A 16,186-nucleotide genomic window follows, 5' to 3' on the forward strand; every position below is an offset into this window, starting at 1 on the left:
TGCAATGAAAGACTGGAAAGGACTATCTCTCTGTGTTTTAAATTTTACAGGAATTGAGGTAATTGAGCATATAACGAATATCAATCATATCCGGATTAATATGTTAATTTTTGTATGTTAATGCAATAACATTGCAAAATGAGTTCCTTCTATGTTACAGCGAGCTGTAAACATAATGACAACTATATCCAGGGGCGGATCCAGGAATTCCGTTAAAAAAATGGGGGGGGGGGCGGGCGCCTTAACAAAATTGAAGGGGTGGGGCACACTCGCCCCCCCCCCCCATTTTTTCTTTTTATTTCTTTTGTTTAAACAAAAGCATATGTTCACGGAAGTTATCTTTTTTTTCCTTTATATAGATAAAAGTTATGAAATAATAGATTACGTCCATTATAGCGAGTGATTTTAAAGTTGGAATATTTATGTTATGGCAAGTTTGATTCTCCTGGGGTAAGACCTTTAATCGCTGAATCATTCACCAAAACGTAATTTTAATGAAATTTAGGTTATATGGACACAAAAAAAAAGAAGAAAAGAGAATACGGTAATGAAATGAAATGATATTCAATGAAATCACCATCATGTTTAATTTGCATAGTGCTTGGAACCGATATTCCCGTTTCGTGGAGAAAAAAAAAAATTGATGTGAATTTAATGAAACGTATAACGTTCTGTGGAGTCGATTTCGTACTATTCGTTATAGGTCAAATCGGACATGGATTGAAATTTTACTTTGCAATGTTACCATGGCAACGGCGATTACTGCAACGTGCAATAATGATACTTATATTTACTAGGAATTTTGGAATCTGGTAGCGATGCGTTGCCACGTCATTGCTGCAAAATTTATCATACTGTAATGCTGTACTAATAGTATACTATAACTGTATATGGCCGTTCGCCTTCGTTGCAGCATGCTGAAGTGTCGTCTTGACCAGGTAAAAACTGCCATTTATTTTATCTGCAGGGAAGAAATCAAACTACACAATAGATTTTGCATCTTTCTCATGAACAGATGGCGTTGGTTCTATTGGAAAAATGAATATAATGATTCTTTGTTCAATGGAGTGTTTTTGATCAATTGTATTGTTTTGTTTTTTTCTCAACTTTTCATCAGCTTGTGAATTAAGACAGCAAAACAATCACGTATGTTCAATGAATACTAAGCTAAACCAAAGCGATAGGTGTTAAAAAGAATGTGTATAAATCGGAGCAGATGACTAGATGATAAAGAAAGAAAGATAATGATGCATCAGGAAGGTGGTTCGTACAGAATTTCAGTCGATCTTAAAAGTATCGTATACTGTGTGTGTCTTCAGTTGTATTCTATTTTCCTAATGAAAATAATAATGAACATTTTGGAATAGAAAATGAATTCAGTGACAAATGAATTTGTCCGTAAATTTTGATGTGAATTCTGAAAACATTAGATAAAGCTCAACGTGGAAACCAGTGGCGTACTATAACTTTAAGTTGATCTTAACTTTTAAGGTCGACCTAGATTTCATATGTATAACAACCTCATGATGCCACGAAATGGTGCCCTGGCTACTGCCATTCTCATTGGCTAAAACTGCCATCACCATCACATGGCTGAAGTTCTTTTTTATTGTTTTATTTTTGTGTCGTTTTATATTTGTTTTATCTTCTTGTCGTATTTGTTTTGTTGTGTTTGTTATGTTGGCTTATCTCCAGCAAGTAAATCTCGACCATTGTCGGCCTTAGTTTCTCAAAAGCATGGTGTTTCCCGTTTCTGTCGGATGGAACCTGGATCAGCAAGTAGCTTGACGTGCGGATGTACCATGTAGTTCGTCGTGCAATAATATTTAGTCTGGTATCATATTTTATATGTCAACGACGTATGACAAGACGATTTCTCTCTCAGTTTGACGATATATAAACTGTAGTTTGTGCAAGGCTGTATTTAGTGCCATTTTATGAAATACCACATTTCACGTGGTCAAGAGAGTTATTACCTCTGCCAAGGGAGGAGGTTTTGTTTTCGATACCGTTGGTTTGTGTGTTCGTTCGTTCGTTAGTTTGTTTGTTAGTTGGTTTGTCCGTGTGCAAAATAACTCAAAAAGTAGTTAACGGATTGGGATGAAACTTGCAGGAAATGTTGAGAATGACACAAGTAACAAACGATTAACTTTTGGCAGTGATCCAATAATTTTTGAAAATTTATGAAGGCTACGTATGTGCTTCTCTAGTTTTATCTGTGATGCTCCGTATCGTCGCCATTAACTGCCAAATATTATAATGCCATACATTTTATAGAGGCATCTACGCATTTGTTATGACTGTTTGGAAAGGAAGAGAGAAAGAGAGAGAATTAACCCTTTCAGTGTAATGAGTCAAACATGTGCACAAATCTCACTCACATATACCTATAGAAAGGACATTTGCAATTATGTGGGAGACATAGGGTTTAAGACAGAAAGGGAGGGAAGGGAGAATGGAAAAGAGCGTGCGAGATGGGGAGGGAGGGAGAGGGAGTTCGTGAGAGAGAGGATATTGAAAGGGATAGACATTAAAGTAGAATAGACTTCTTTTCCCTCGTAACATGATACACACACACACATACCCCCCCCACACACACACACACATTATATATAGATATATATATGAAGAGCTTGCTTCCAAAAGGTGCTAAATCCATCATTTTTGAATGGATTTACCGCCTTTTGGAAGCAACGTGTTTATACAAAATATAAATCATCATGTGTGGATAACAACACTATAAAGAAAATAATAAGAGAATTCCACAAAAATTAATATGTTTTTTTCAAATACCTTAAGGGTAGTAATTACTCCCCCTGCTTTCTGAAAGCGATTAGTGAAGTGTTCTTTCATTACGCTAGAAAAATGAAAGCATGTTGAATTTTGTTTATGGTGTATTTTCTGTAGACTTTTAATACTCAGGTTATCTCCTTTTCCAGTAGTTCCAACAACAAAACTTTTGAAATTCATAACTATAGCTTCGATTATCACATTTCCTTAAACTTCCCCTGATGTGCTCTACTAATGTTGCTACTTTCACTTAATCCACATTTCTCTTTGGGTTTTGGTTTACTTTAACCTCGCAGAGACAGCGTAATGTAACCCTCAGTTGTCTCAGGACACCTGGGCCCCATTTCATAAAAGATGTTAGGATGGCAACTCTTGCTGGAATTGCAACTTCCACTGGCAACAGCCAATCAGGAAGCTGGATTCTTGTCGTTACTATGACAATTGCCATTCCAGCAAGAGTTGCTATCTTATCAACTTTTTTATGAAATGGGGCCAAGGTCACCTTCCGATTCTGACGTCAAGAGAGTGTCAGAAGACATTACAATGACTGTTAATTTGCTTTTTGAAGCATGGAAAATCTGAGTTGAATTCTATTGAGGAAACAGCGTAAATCTCAATAGCATGTTTCAAAAACAATGTACAGTTTCAAAGACATTTTTTTTTTTTCTTTTCCAAAAAAGAAAAGTTCTTTATTAGGGATGCCACAGTAATATTTTTTGGTTTCGATCAGTCGTTATCCAAACAACTCTCATGCCACTGTTTCAATCCATAATTGTGTTGGTACAGTAAAGAACAATATAACACATGCTCGCCCATGCATGCGTGAAGAGTCTGCTGTCTCGTTCTCGTTCATCAATATTTTGTCATTATTCACACATCTGTAAAACTACAACAGGTATCACTATTCTGCAGTCCTGAATCAATATGATAATCAACGAAAATGAAAATGCTTGCAGAAAATTGATAGTTATAAGGATCGGTGGGGGGGGGGGGCTGTCGCTGGTTCTTTGATGGAACTGAAAATTTCTGATCAAAGTGAGCTCACTGAAATTCGAGAGGGTGACTTTCGCGGATTCTCTAATCTATCCACGCTGCGGCTGTCAAGCAATGATATCTACAGTCTGCACGTTGATTCATTCATTGAACTCATCGATTTGACAACTCTATCTCTAGATGATAACAACTTGACCAATATTCCCGATCACGCTTTTGATACTAACACAAAACTCAAAACATTGGACCTCAGTCGGAACTCACTGCTAAGGGTCCCACGATCCGTAGATGCTCTCAAGCATTTACTGGAGCTCGACCTCAGCTTCAACCAAATCTCCGACTCTGTCGATCTCGATTTCATATCACGTATGACAAATCTACACATTCTGTCACTGCAAGGCAATTTGATTTCGACAGTAGACTCTTATGCTGTTGAAGAGTTGTTTAATTCTTCCTTATATGAGGTTAAACTCTGCTCTATAACCCTTTCCTTTGTGATAACCGCTTGTGCAGTTTGATGGTTTGGTATGATTTATTATTGTTTTCACCACCACACTGGAACCTTTTGCCTATCTTTGGTCAGGAAACATGCGAGTACACATGTTCGTCTCCATGGGAATACTACAGGAAGCCGTTAAAAAGTGCACATTATGATGTTTGTCTTAATTTGACATAGGCTTCGATACTAACTTTTCGACGACACAAGTAAATGTTCCGTTGCTTTTAAAGAACAACAATAAACGAATACACGCAATTGGCGGAGGAATCGGTGCTTTGGCCTTTGCTGCCGTCATTTTCGGCGTGGTCATATTCATACAATTACGACGGCTCAGATTGATGAGAGGAGGATTCATATTCGCCGGTGGAGGTCTACTTCGGCCGAATAGGAATTATGGTCAAGAACAAGATTTGGTTTATGACGCCCTCGTCTACCACCACAATGACGAAGTGAAATTCGTAGACGATCGCCTTCGTCCGCGTTTAGAAAACCATCCGAACAACCTTCGACTCTGCCTGCCGCTGATCCGCGACTTTCGCCTTGGTGCCAAGAGGTTAAACAGTCTTCGAGAGTCGCTCGTGGCGAGTAGGTGTGCCGTGTTCGTAATCAGCGAGGCTTTCGTTCTGGATGCCCGTTGTAAGCAGGCCCTGGAAGTCGCATGCGATTACCTCCATCGAGACGATCTTGGACCACTGCATACCAAGGAAACTGGTTTGGTCTTCATACTTCTCGATTCGGTGCTTTTGGAGAATCTTCCAGAGGCCATAAGGGTTCTCGTCGATTGTTTGATCACTTTAGAGTGGAACAACTTGGATGAAGAACGTTGCTGGAGACGACTTGAACAAAGCCTACATGATTTCGGTAGACAAGTCGTAGGAAACGAAGTTTAATTGTGAATGAAGATGGAGCGGCGCTGACATCTCACAATGTTTATAATATACATTAGTATGTAATTGCACATTGGGTACACAGATGCGCACATAATGCAAACTGATATTTGTGGTTGGGAAAGCCACTGTTACTGGAGTGAGAAAGTAAAGACTGTTGTCATGAATATGCATTTGTACAATGTGGGTGTGGCCTGTTCGGACCACGTTGAGAAAAAGATGGATCCAGACGAGACTGGGACGATGCCGTGTGAGGCGAGGGAAGAATAAAGTTTTCGTTACTTTAAGTTTGATGTCATTGGTGGTGGTGATTTGTTTTGGTGTCAGAATGTGTGACATGTTCTCAGTGATTATTGGTAACTGTGTAAAACGTAGGCCTATGCCGCACTTCTTTACGCCAAACTCTCGCAAGTATGATTCGAACTTAAAGTGAAGAGATTTGAGCAATTCCTCCAATTTTTCAGTTTGTGTTGCCTCGTTGGAATCACCTTGTGTGGTAAATTAGGGCAACCTGCAGGGGCGTCACCAGCTTTTTTTCAAGGGGGGTGCGTTTTGACACTAAATATTTACGAGATTTTTTGGACAGACATTTGGAATATAGGAAGCTCTCAATCCCTAGACTTTTACTGTTTTTTTTTTTTTTTAGGGAAACCAAGCGGGGAAAGGGCACCGGCGTAGCTAGGATTTCATCTTGGGGGTGGGTGGGGTTGGGGGGGGGGGATTGGGTTAGTATGCGAGGGAGCGAGCAAGGGTGTGGAAGTGCCGGAGGGGGTTGTACCCCCTATAAATGGATTATGGAATGACGGTGTGAAACGACAAATTACTGGCAGCGATATCAGGAGAATGGCATAACGACTACATGCGAGCGAGGGGAGCGAGCGAGCTTGAAAATTTTGACATTTTATAGTCCGAAAACTGCCGTTTGCAGCCATATTTGTTTTTTGCTTTGTAAATTAAGGGGGGGGGGGGGCGCACCGGGCCCAACTGCTGGCAATTACTGGCAGCAACATCAGGTGAATGGCATAATTAAATGCGAGCGAGCGAAGAGAGCGAGCTTGAACATTTTGACATTTTACAGTCCAAAAACTGCCATTTGGAGCCATATTTTTTCGTTTTGGAAATAAAGGAGGGATGGGGGGCGCAACTGCCGGTAATTACTGGCAGCAACATCAGGAGAATTGCATAGCAATTAAATGCGAGCGAGCAACGAGCGAGCGAGCGAGCGAGCTTGAAAATTTTGACATTTTACAGTCCAAAAACTGCCGTTTGTAGCCATATTTTTTTGCTTTGGAAATTAAGGGGGGCGCACTGAGCGCAACTGCTGGCAATTACTGGCAGCAACATCAGGTAAATGGCATAACACTTAAATGCGAGCGAGCGAAGAGAGCGAGCTTGGAAATTTTGACATTTTACAGTCCAAGAACTGCCATTTGGAGCCATATTTTGGAAATGAAGGAGGGATGGGGGGCGCAAAGGGCGCAACTGCCGGTAATTACTTGCAGCAACATCAGGAGAATTGCACAACAATTAAATGCGAGCGAGTGAGCAAGCGACCTTGAAAATTTTGACAGTTTACAGTCCTAAAACTGCCGTTTGTAGCCATATTTTTTTGCTTTGTAAATTAATGGGGGCGCATCGGGCGCAACTGCTGGCAATTACTGGCAGCAACATCAGGTGAATGGCATAACAATTAAATGCGAGCGAGCGAGCGAGCAAGCTTGAAAATATTGACATTTTACAGTAAAAAAACAAACTGCCGTTTGTAGCTATCTTTCTAGCGAGTTTGAAAATTTCGACATTTTACAGTCCCAAAACTGCCATTTGGGGCCATATCTTTTCGCTTTGGAAATAAAGGAGGGGGGCGCACCGGACGCAACTGCCAGCAATTACTGGCAGCAACATCAGGAGAATTGCGTAACAATTGCATGCGAGCGAGCGAGCGAGCTTGAAAATATTGACATTTTACAGTCCCCAAACTGCCGTTTGTAGCTATATTTTTTTCGCTTTGGAAATTAAGGGGGGCGCACCAGGCGCATCTGCCGGCAATTACTGGCAGCAACTTCAGGAAAATGGCATTACGACTATAAATGCGAGCGAGAGGAGCGAGCGAGCTTGAAAATTTTGACATTTTACTGTCCAAAAATGCCGTTTGAAGCTATATTATTATTTTTTCGCTTTGGAAATTAAGGGGGGGGGCGCCCGGTGCGCCCCTCCCCCTGGATCCGCCACTGGTAGTCAAGAGTGTGGGTTTATGTTCATGACTGGGGGAGGTATGACCAGCGAGGTGGCGTCGAAGTGACCAAGCGGGGAAAGGATGTCCAGAATCTGCACTTTAGAGCATCCCCTAAACTAATTGTGCGTGTTTGTTTATGTGTGTATATTATACATAGAAAAGTGAGAAATTACAATGTTTCACACTATATACCTATTTATTTATGGTTAAAAGAAATCATAGTAAAATATCTTATTTCTTGATCACCCTTTCATTCAAAAGCAGTTTACTAACACTTGAACTACTATTTCGGTAAGTCTTTTTTTTTATAGAAATCTTTTCATCGCGGGAATTATGATTATGTGGGGTGGGAGAAATGGTGCGCTTGCCCTCCAATATTTTAATGGATGCAACATTTTTGTTTTCTTTCAAAAGCAAGAAAATCTTCTCATTTCGGGAATTATTAATTATGGGGGGGGGGCAAAATTAAAATATGCTTGCCCCTCCAATATTTTTATGGTGGTAACTTTTTGTTTTTCTGTTAAAAAAAAGATAAGACAATCTTCTCGACTCTGGAATTAGGGGGGGGGGGCAAAATGATATGCTTGCCCCTATATTTTTTTTTTCATTTCTTTTTTTTAATGAGGCTAAGGCTCGCTCTTGGGCTGGCAATATGGATTGGTCAGAAGTAACGTACATAGTCCCTACATACTTGTAAGTAGCACACGTACATGCAAACGTGTATAAGTGCTCCGTATCGTACGGATGTACAGTACGGTCGATAAATAGTAAACACGGTAGAATACTAATAGATATGTATAAAATCAGTGCTGCCAGAACCAGGGGTGCGAATTGTTTTTGCCGATTTTTTTTTCTGTGTGTGTGTGTGTCCCCGGTGCAAAATAAAAAAAAAAAAAATAGAAAAGAATGATTATTTAGCGTCCGGCGTTGGGGTCGCTCGCAGACAATTTTTTTTTTTTTTTTTTGCAAGGATCTGAAGGGGGGTGCGTTCGCACCCAACGCACCCCCCCCCCCCCCCCTGGTGACGCCCATGAACCTGCCTGAAATGCTATTGACATACAGCATGTTTGTATCGCAAAATAGTAACCTTGGTTGAAAGCTCCCCCGTGAGTGGACTGCGCGCTCTGGAAGCATTGATTTGAATTCAGTTACCGAGGTGATTGTGTTATCATACAATAATACTTTGTAAAGCTGTTTGAATACCTCAAATTGGTGTAAAAGCTACAACGCAAAAACAATAGCTATTATGTGTATCGCTCTAAATGATATGAAGTGATTGTATAGTCCTTAGGTTATCATCATCGTTGTTATGACTATCACTACCGCTGTAATTGATGTTATCAATATTCCTGGCATATCTTTATTATTATAGTGAATTTGAATCCACAATGCACTGATGACGAGGAACATACTTTACTCCGGACCTATAGTCCGGCGCTAGTTTCGTTTGTTTGTTTGTTTGTTTTTAAACATATGTAATATATTTCTCTAGATATAATATCAAGTAGAATACAAAGTATATGACCAGCATCGCGTAACAGAGCTTAAACAAGGACATGAAAAAAGAAGACATTATAATTCATTATCATATATATACATCAATGTGTTATAGATACACGCTTGGAAAAGTTAACATTTTAAGTCCTGGTATTGCCACTCAAATCAATGAATCTTTAACTTTAAAGTATTATTATTTTTAGGTCCTAATTAGTGATTGATAATTAGGTTATTATTCGAATAGGTTTAAGCAGAATTATACCTTGGTCCAAGGATTTTCATTACACCTTTTAAACAGTACCAAACTTCATGATAAAAAAGTAATACAATATTCTTCTTGTCTATTTGTGTTTTCTAAATGAAATGCAGTGACACATGATAGTGTGATTGCTATGTTCGCCTGTTCCCTAAAAGCGTATTATAATTGCCAAACCCCTGCCACCCCAAAACTAATCAAGCATGCATGGATCTATTTCAGCACCAATTACACATCAATGTCACCTTATATAATCATGCGCAGGTCCATGGGACGTATGTCTCAGTCCCAAGGTCCCCTCGAGGTGCCCACAACAAACAAACAAACAAACAAACAAACAAACAAACAAACAAACAAACAAACAAACGAACGAACGAACAAACACACACACATATATGTTTACGTATATACATACCTTTATGTATGTACATGTATGTTATTATATACATACATACGCACACACATTATAGCAATAGTGATTATAATCACAATGATAATTTGACAAATGTATACTTTGTATTTTAATGTATTACTTTTTGTTGAATGGAAATAAAGTATAATTGATTTGAGATTGAAATTATGATAACGATGCTAAAGCAACAACAGTAGAACAATTGATAATCGAATTACACCTGCATGTTTACAAAGTTGGTTCACTATTTAAGCAGACAGGCACACAACACTCAGAATGTATACACAGTGAAAGACGATGAAAGTGTCTCATATGGGAATCAATTGTAGCTGCTTCACACGTTGCACTCTATCAAAGTCTTGCCTATATAGCAAAGTGATATGTAGGGTGCATTTTGCGGCTGCAAATGACATATTCAGATGCGACATGTTTAATAACTGTCATCATAATGTCTAGAAATTACCCTTTCTGTTATGAACACGGCGATGTCTAATCGTCTATGAACGTATTGTTTTGTTATGATTTGTACCAATGGTGGTTCGAGTGTCGACTGGCGAAAAACAACATCAACAGCAGCAGCAGCAAGAAGAGGAAGAAGAAGAAGAAGAAGAAGAAGAAGAACAACAACAACAACATCAACACACGATATAGAATTGGACACACTACCCAAAGTGTCTGGCACAAAAAAAAAAAAAGTTATGATGTCTCTTGTTTTGTCTTTCGTATGATAGCTTGTATCATTATTCAAAACCTACGCGAAATTTTGAACACGAATCAAGTCAACATATCAAACGAAGTCAACATAATATATTACAATGAAATACTGAGTTTTCATGAACAATCTCTGTTCATTGCATCCTATCTCAATTAAATACATCCCTTTTTCTCTTCTTGTGTGTCAAACGACGGGTAAACAAAAACATATTTACACATCATTGTGCAGATGGGGCTGTGGCGTCGCTCACGTATAGTCTGTTGAAGCACTGCGATCAAGATTACTGGGTATTCCCCAAGAAAAAAAAAAATGTGTGTGTGAGTGCGAGAGACGTGTCATTCTATGTATACTGATATAGTTGTGTGTCTGCATGTGTGTGTGTGGGGGGGGGGGATGTGGCTAAAAGAATGCAGAAAACAGCCTTGTCAATTGAAGCCCTAGCAGCATTTACAGTTCAGCTGCCGATCCGACAAAACAATAATTTCTAATCATGGAGAACATAGAGCAGATTTTGAGGAACATCCTCGCCGTGAGGACGGTCGAAGGCTTCGAGACGCGGGGAGGGGGTTTTATGAGTGAGAGCAAGAATTTCAAGACGGAGAGAGGGAACTTCTTCGTGAAAGTCAACACCAAAAGTGAGGTGAGACTAAAAATTATGCATTTACCTGGCGTCTTGTGGTAAGTCTGCTTTCATTCATTCATCCTTCAAACGAAAAAAAAAGGCCCGTTTTGAGTCATGTCTCGCCGATCTCATAGCTATTATGAGTGTATAACGGTCATTTTGTCAGCCGGGTTACCTCCGAGGTTTTATCGTATTTCATGCGCTCTGCTTCATCAATCAGGGAAATGCACAAATTCTTCGATCTTCAATAACGTAGGCCTACATTTTGTTTTCATTGCACTGCTATCAAATACAGGCTACGTAGAAAACGTGAAACATCAGAACTACTCCAACTTTTACTTGGTACGTATGTAAATATGCTATGATGATAATACTATACACGTATATATGCATATGTTTGTTTACATAATATGTTTATATATGCATAATTATATGTATATATATTTAATCATATTGACCAGATATGATCGATTTGATTTGAAAGTGATGATGGCTGTGTCTCATCATTGAAGGGACATTGCAACTTGCCTCACATAGCCAGGGGTATATAGCGCAATGTTTTCTTTGCCTACGGCGCCGACTTCATGACATTGGCTAAGAGCTTGCACACGGAAACCAGTCATCGCGTTGAATTTCGCAATGCACATCTCATGTCAAAGTCGATATTCCGCCACCGCCCACTAGCTTGTATTGATATGTATGGGACCGAGACATCACAAACAAACACCGTATGGCACGATTGCAAACCCTTAATACTTTTTTTATAGTTGATTTGCCTGCGAATATAATGAACGAACGCACGACCAAACAAACAACTAAACGGGTTTTTCATACAATGCCATTGCAAGCCCGAAAATGTCTTGTTCCCATAGACGCGAACCGAAGATAATGTTGTGCTTTCAATATGTGCAGTGTACAACAATGCAAACTCCGTAATGAGCAAGGATATCCGGGAAGCTTTGCTGAAACAGAACCACTGTTTGTGATAGAAACGCATATCCATGGAAACCACCTAAAGGTCGTTATTATACAAAGATGCACAGGATAGAGTGCGTTAGTGGAGATGTAGCGTACTCGAGGGTATTTACAATTGTGAAACATGCACTACATTGTAAATACCCGAGAGTGAGCTGCATCTCCACTAACGCCACGAATTAATCCTGTGCATCATTTGTTTTATAAAATGGGTCGAAAACTAACAGCATTTTTTCACGTACCTTTGTGGGTCAATACCAGTCAGCTACATGTAGCACTTGCTCAAGAATCGATGTCCGAAGATGTTCGTCCCAAACATTTACGCACGTCGCACTCGGATATCCCGCACATATAAGTACTGTACGTATAAGAGTATACGTACGCCACACATGTTATGCACACAAGAAAGGCCGGCCGGCAGCCGAACTAGAAGTTGTTGACAGGATTGACAGCGCGTATAGTAGCGCGCGACGCACTTGTAACAACTGATTGAGTGCGCACTGCTAGTGTAAACATTGTGACGTCAGGCCGTGCATGTTAGTGAGAAATTAATGCACGCACACGTGACTCATTTCAGCGCTTCCAATTGGCTACATTCTTGAACCCATTTTATAACAATATCTAACGGCACATTCCTTTCATTGATTGATTAGGGCCTACATTGAGGTATTGTGTTTTAATGGAAATTTAACGTTTGGTGGTTGGTTCCTACACGGATGTAGGTATGCGGGACACTGTCTAAACTATAGTAGTGAGATTACGTCTGGCAAAGGAAGCGAAATATATGCTTTTACAGCCTGTAAATTTCGCTATCGACATTAAATTTCCTACCTGTAACAGGTAGGAAATTTAATGTCGATTGTAAAATTTTGCACAAGGATTTATGTAGAGAGTAGAGAATCATAAATTCTTCTAACAATTATCATCGCATGGATACTAAGTGAACAGATAAGTATTCCGTGTACGTCTACATACACAATATTATAGTCTCATAGTAGTATGAATCGCTCTTTGGTATGAATGAATTCCCTTATATTGTATTACACATGTGAAGTGCAGTGCAATATTTCTTGCTGTGGTGATCACTGTTGTACCATTTGGTACACGTGACGAGACCTACATCCACGAATCATACAGCCCACGAGTCATACAGCTCACTAGTCATACAGCCCATGAGTTATGCAGCTCACGAGTCATACAGCCCATTAGATCGACAATAGGCGACAATAGGCCATCGGGGAAATCAAAAGTTACTCTTGGTGACAGGGCATTTTTGTACGCTGCACCAAAATTATGGAATAATCTCCCTTTGTTTGTAAGACCAGCAGTTACAATTAATAAGTTTAAGGCCAGGTTAAAAAGTCATCTCTTAAAGTAATGTATTTTCTATTTGAATTTCTTGTATGCATGTCATTTTGTAATGCGCAGTAGAGTATATCATTATAATGGCTGCGCAATATAAGTGTCCTTTATTATTATTATTAGTATTATTAACTAACAAGGCCCACGAGACCGACACATTGTATCTGTTGAACTCGTGGGCTGTTTTACGTAGTGTCGAGCTTATGGGCTTATTTGCCTAGTGTCGTACTCATAGGCTGTATGACTCGTGAGAAATATGACTCATAGACCTGTTTTCAATGTCGAACTCGTGGCCTGTATGACTCGTGGGTGTCGGTCTTGTGCATGGGATGACCCCGTACCATTGACAACAACTTGGGGAATTCTCAGGACTGATATGCGTATGTGAGTACAAACAGCTAGGTGTCATTTCGAGTGTGTGTTCTGCAGGAAGCGATTGATTTAAAAAAAAAAAAAAAAACATAATGTGATACTACATCGGTTTATTAATTTCGCCTCATTTTTTTTAATTATTTATACAAAAAAAGTAATGCTGTGAGATAGGCTACATGTAATAGGCCTATACTTAATATGTACTATTTCAAGATTCCGCTATAGGTTCAAGACAGCAGAAGAAAACACATTAACAAAAATCCGCATTTCTTACATTTTTTAACGATGCAGCCATTCTAATCTTTAATGACTATTTGGGTCGAATACTTTTCATTGTTGATAACTCCACCATGAGCCTATAGACAGAGCATACATTTTATTTGTCCAGGGTCTTTTCATGTTCCTTGTCACTGACAATGTCACGCTGGAAACATTCATATTCACTTGCATCAGTGTGGAAGAAATTGAATTAATATTATTGGCGTGCTGAGCAAATTACAATATTTTATCACATATCATTTTTCGTAAAAATCTTTGGCATGACTACTGTTATTTTATTTGAAACAATTAATTGATTTATTCATTTACCATATTATTCGTTTATTTACTTATTTATCTGTTCATTCAATTAATTATTCAGTTAAGTATGTATGTATGCATGTATATATATATATATATATATTTATTCATTTATTCATTTATTACTTTCTTTGAATTCTTTAGCTCCTGTAGAAGATTGAAAATATGCCGAAAGAATCATCATCAAAATTAGTTTTTTTACCAACAGCAACAAGTCTACGTAAATATACATGTATCTTTACAGACTGGAAATGTCGTGATGTCCGACGTAAATAAGTTTAAATCTTTTGAATATTTGACTCCATGCAGCGAACTTCATTTCTTGGTGTTGCCTCTTTAAAGGGATCGTATAGTTTTGATTGAGACCTAACTTCAGGTTGTTGTTTTTTGTGAGCTAATGAGAAACCTCTTACAAAATGTGAAAGTGCATGTAATTACAAAAGGAATTCAACGTTTATTTGATGAAAATTGGCTTTGAAATGGCTGGGATATCCAAAGCAGAGCGATCCGAATAAAAGGTGGGACCCACCTTTTACGATCACTTTGTTTTACTTTGTTTTTGGACATCTCAGCTATTCCAAAACCGATTTTCATCACATCAACTTTGAATTCATCTTTAATAGAATGGTATGCTGTGTACTATTTCATGAGTGGTTTCTCATTATCTCGCAAAAAAGCCTTATCCTCATCTCCACCAGTACAATACTATCCCTTTAACCTCCTTTTGTGTTTTGTGAACAAGCAGAATCTATATACTGATCATAGCCTGCGTGCTATAATTTACGGTATAAGGATTGCGAAATCTGGAAACTCACTTAGCTGAATGAACATGAAAACGTCCAATATGTCCGGTGGATTAATAACTCCTACACCGTATAAATGTGTGGTTTTATAATTGTACAAACTGTTATGAGAGGACAGTCTTTGAACTCTGCATTAACTCATTCTACACATCATGCAGAACGTCCATACTATGGAGCTCGACTCCATCAACTATACACTGAGTGTACCATCAGGGAAAATCTGGACACATCTGGAAATTTTCGTGTTTCCTTTACCCCATAAAGAAGAACAGACTGTTTTGCGCAATATCACGTGTCACATATTTGTACCTGTGCCAATGCAGAGCTTATACTGATCCTGCCATTGGTTTTTGCCACTTGGTCTAATATCAGGTGGTCTTTTATACCTCCCAGTTCGTCCAACACCAGTACGGCTGAACTCTATTGGTCTACTGTCAATTTCGTATAATGCCTGCTTGGTCAATTCCTCACTTGGTCTACGGCCCATTTTTGCTAAGTATCTTTTTCGTCTAATGACCAGATGGTCTAACTGCAATTTTGTCACCTTGTTTTTTCCCCATTTTGTGCAATAAATTTTGAGTTTTAGAAGAAATGGGCACATCCTATCTGGAAGTAGACCAACTTGTAATGAGGGCAAGTGCCAATTGAAGTAAATGGTCATTAGACGAACTGGTTGAAGACGAAGCGGGATTGGACTTTGTGGGTTGATCGAGACCAAATGACCATTAGACGAAGTGGTAGTAGACCAAGTAATATATCAACCTGTCGTTGACTGACAGGTATCGACCAGCAATCCAAGCTAAGGCTATGCATGTGATGGCAACTTTGGCTACTGTTTATTTTCCTCCTCTTCAAACAACATGATTATGATGTAGTCGTTATGTCACCATGCATACATTAATGCGCGAATGAAAAAAAATGTTGCGAAATACACTCCTTCCCCTTTATCTCACGCATAAGATTGCATAATATGTGTTACAAGGTAACCTTTTTTTTATATGTATATAGCTCACTTTTATCGGGAGGAAAAAAAAAGTAAAATGATTATTTTAGATAAAATTTAGGATGATTTGTAACCATCAGACAGGTTGTAGGATATAGTTGCATATATATATATATATACTTCTTTTTATTTTTGATAGGCCCCTATTCACTTTTTCCTATCCATGATATTTGCTGCAGTCAAGGAGA

At 38.9% G+C, this 16,186-nt stretch overlaps 1 pseudogene; it reads left to right on the forward strand.

Moving 5' to 3' along the window:
• The first annotated feature begins 3,800 nt into the window (after window positions 1-3,800).
• Window positions 3,801-5,172, forward strand: LOC140242590 (uncharacterized; annotated as a pseudogene).
• The last annotated feature ends 11,014 nt before the right edge of the window (window positions 5,173-16,186 follow it).

Source organism: Diadema setosum, chromosome 19 (assembly GCF_964275005.1).
Source record: "Diadema setosum chromosome 19, eeDiaSeto1, whole genome shotgun sequence".
Lineage (NCBI taxonomy): Eukaryota > Metazoa > Echinodermata > Echinoidea > Diadematoida > Diadematidae > Diadema > Diadema setosum.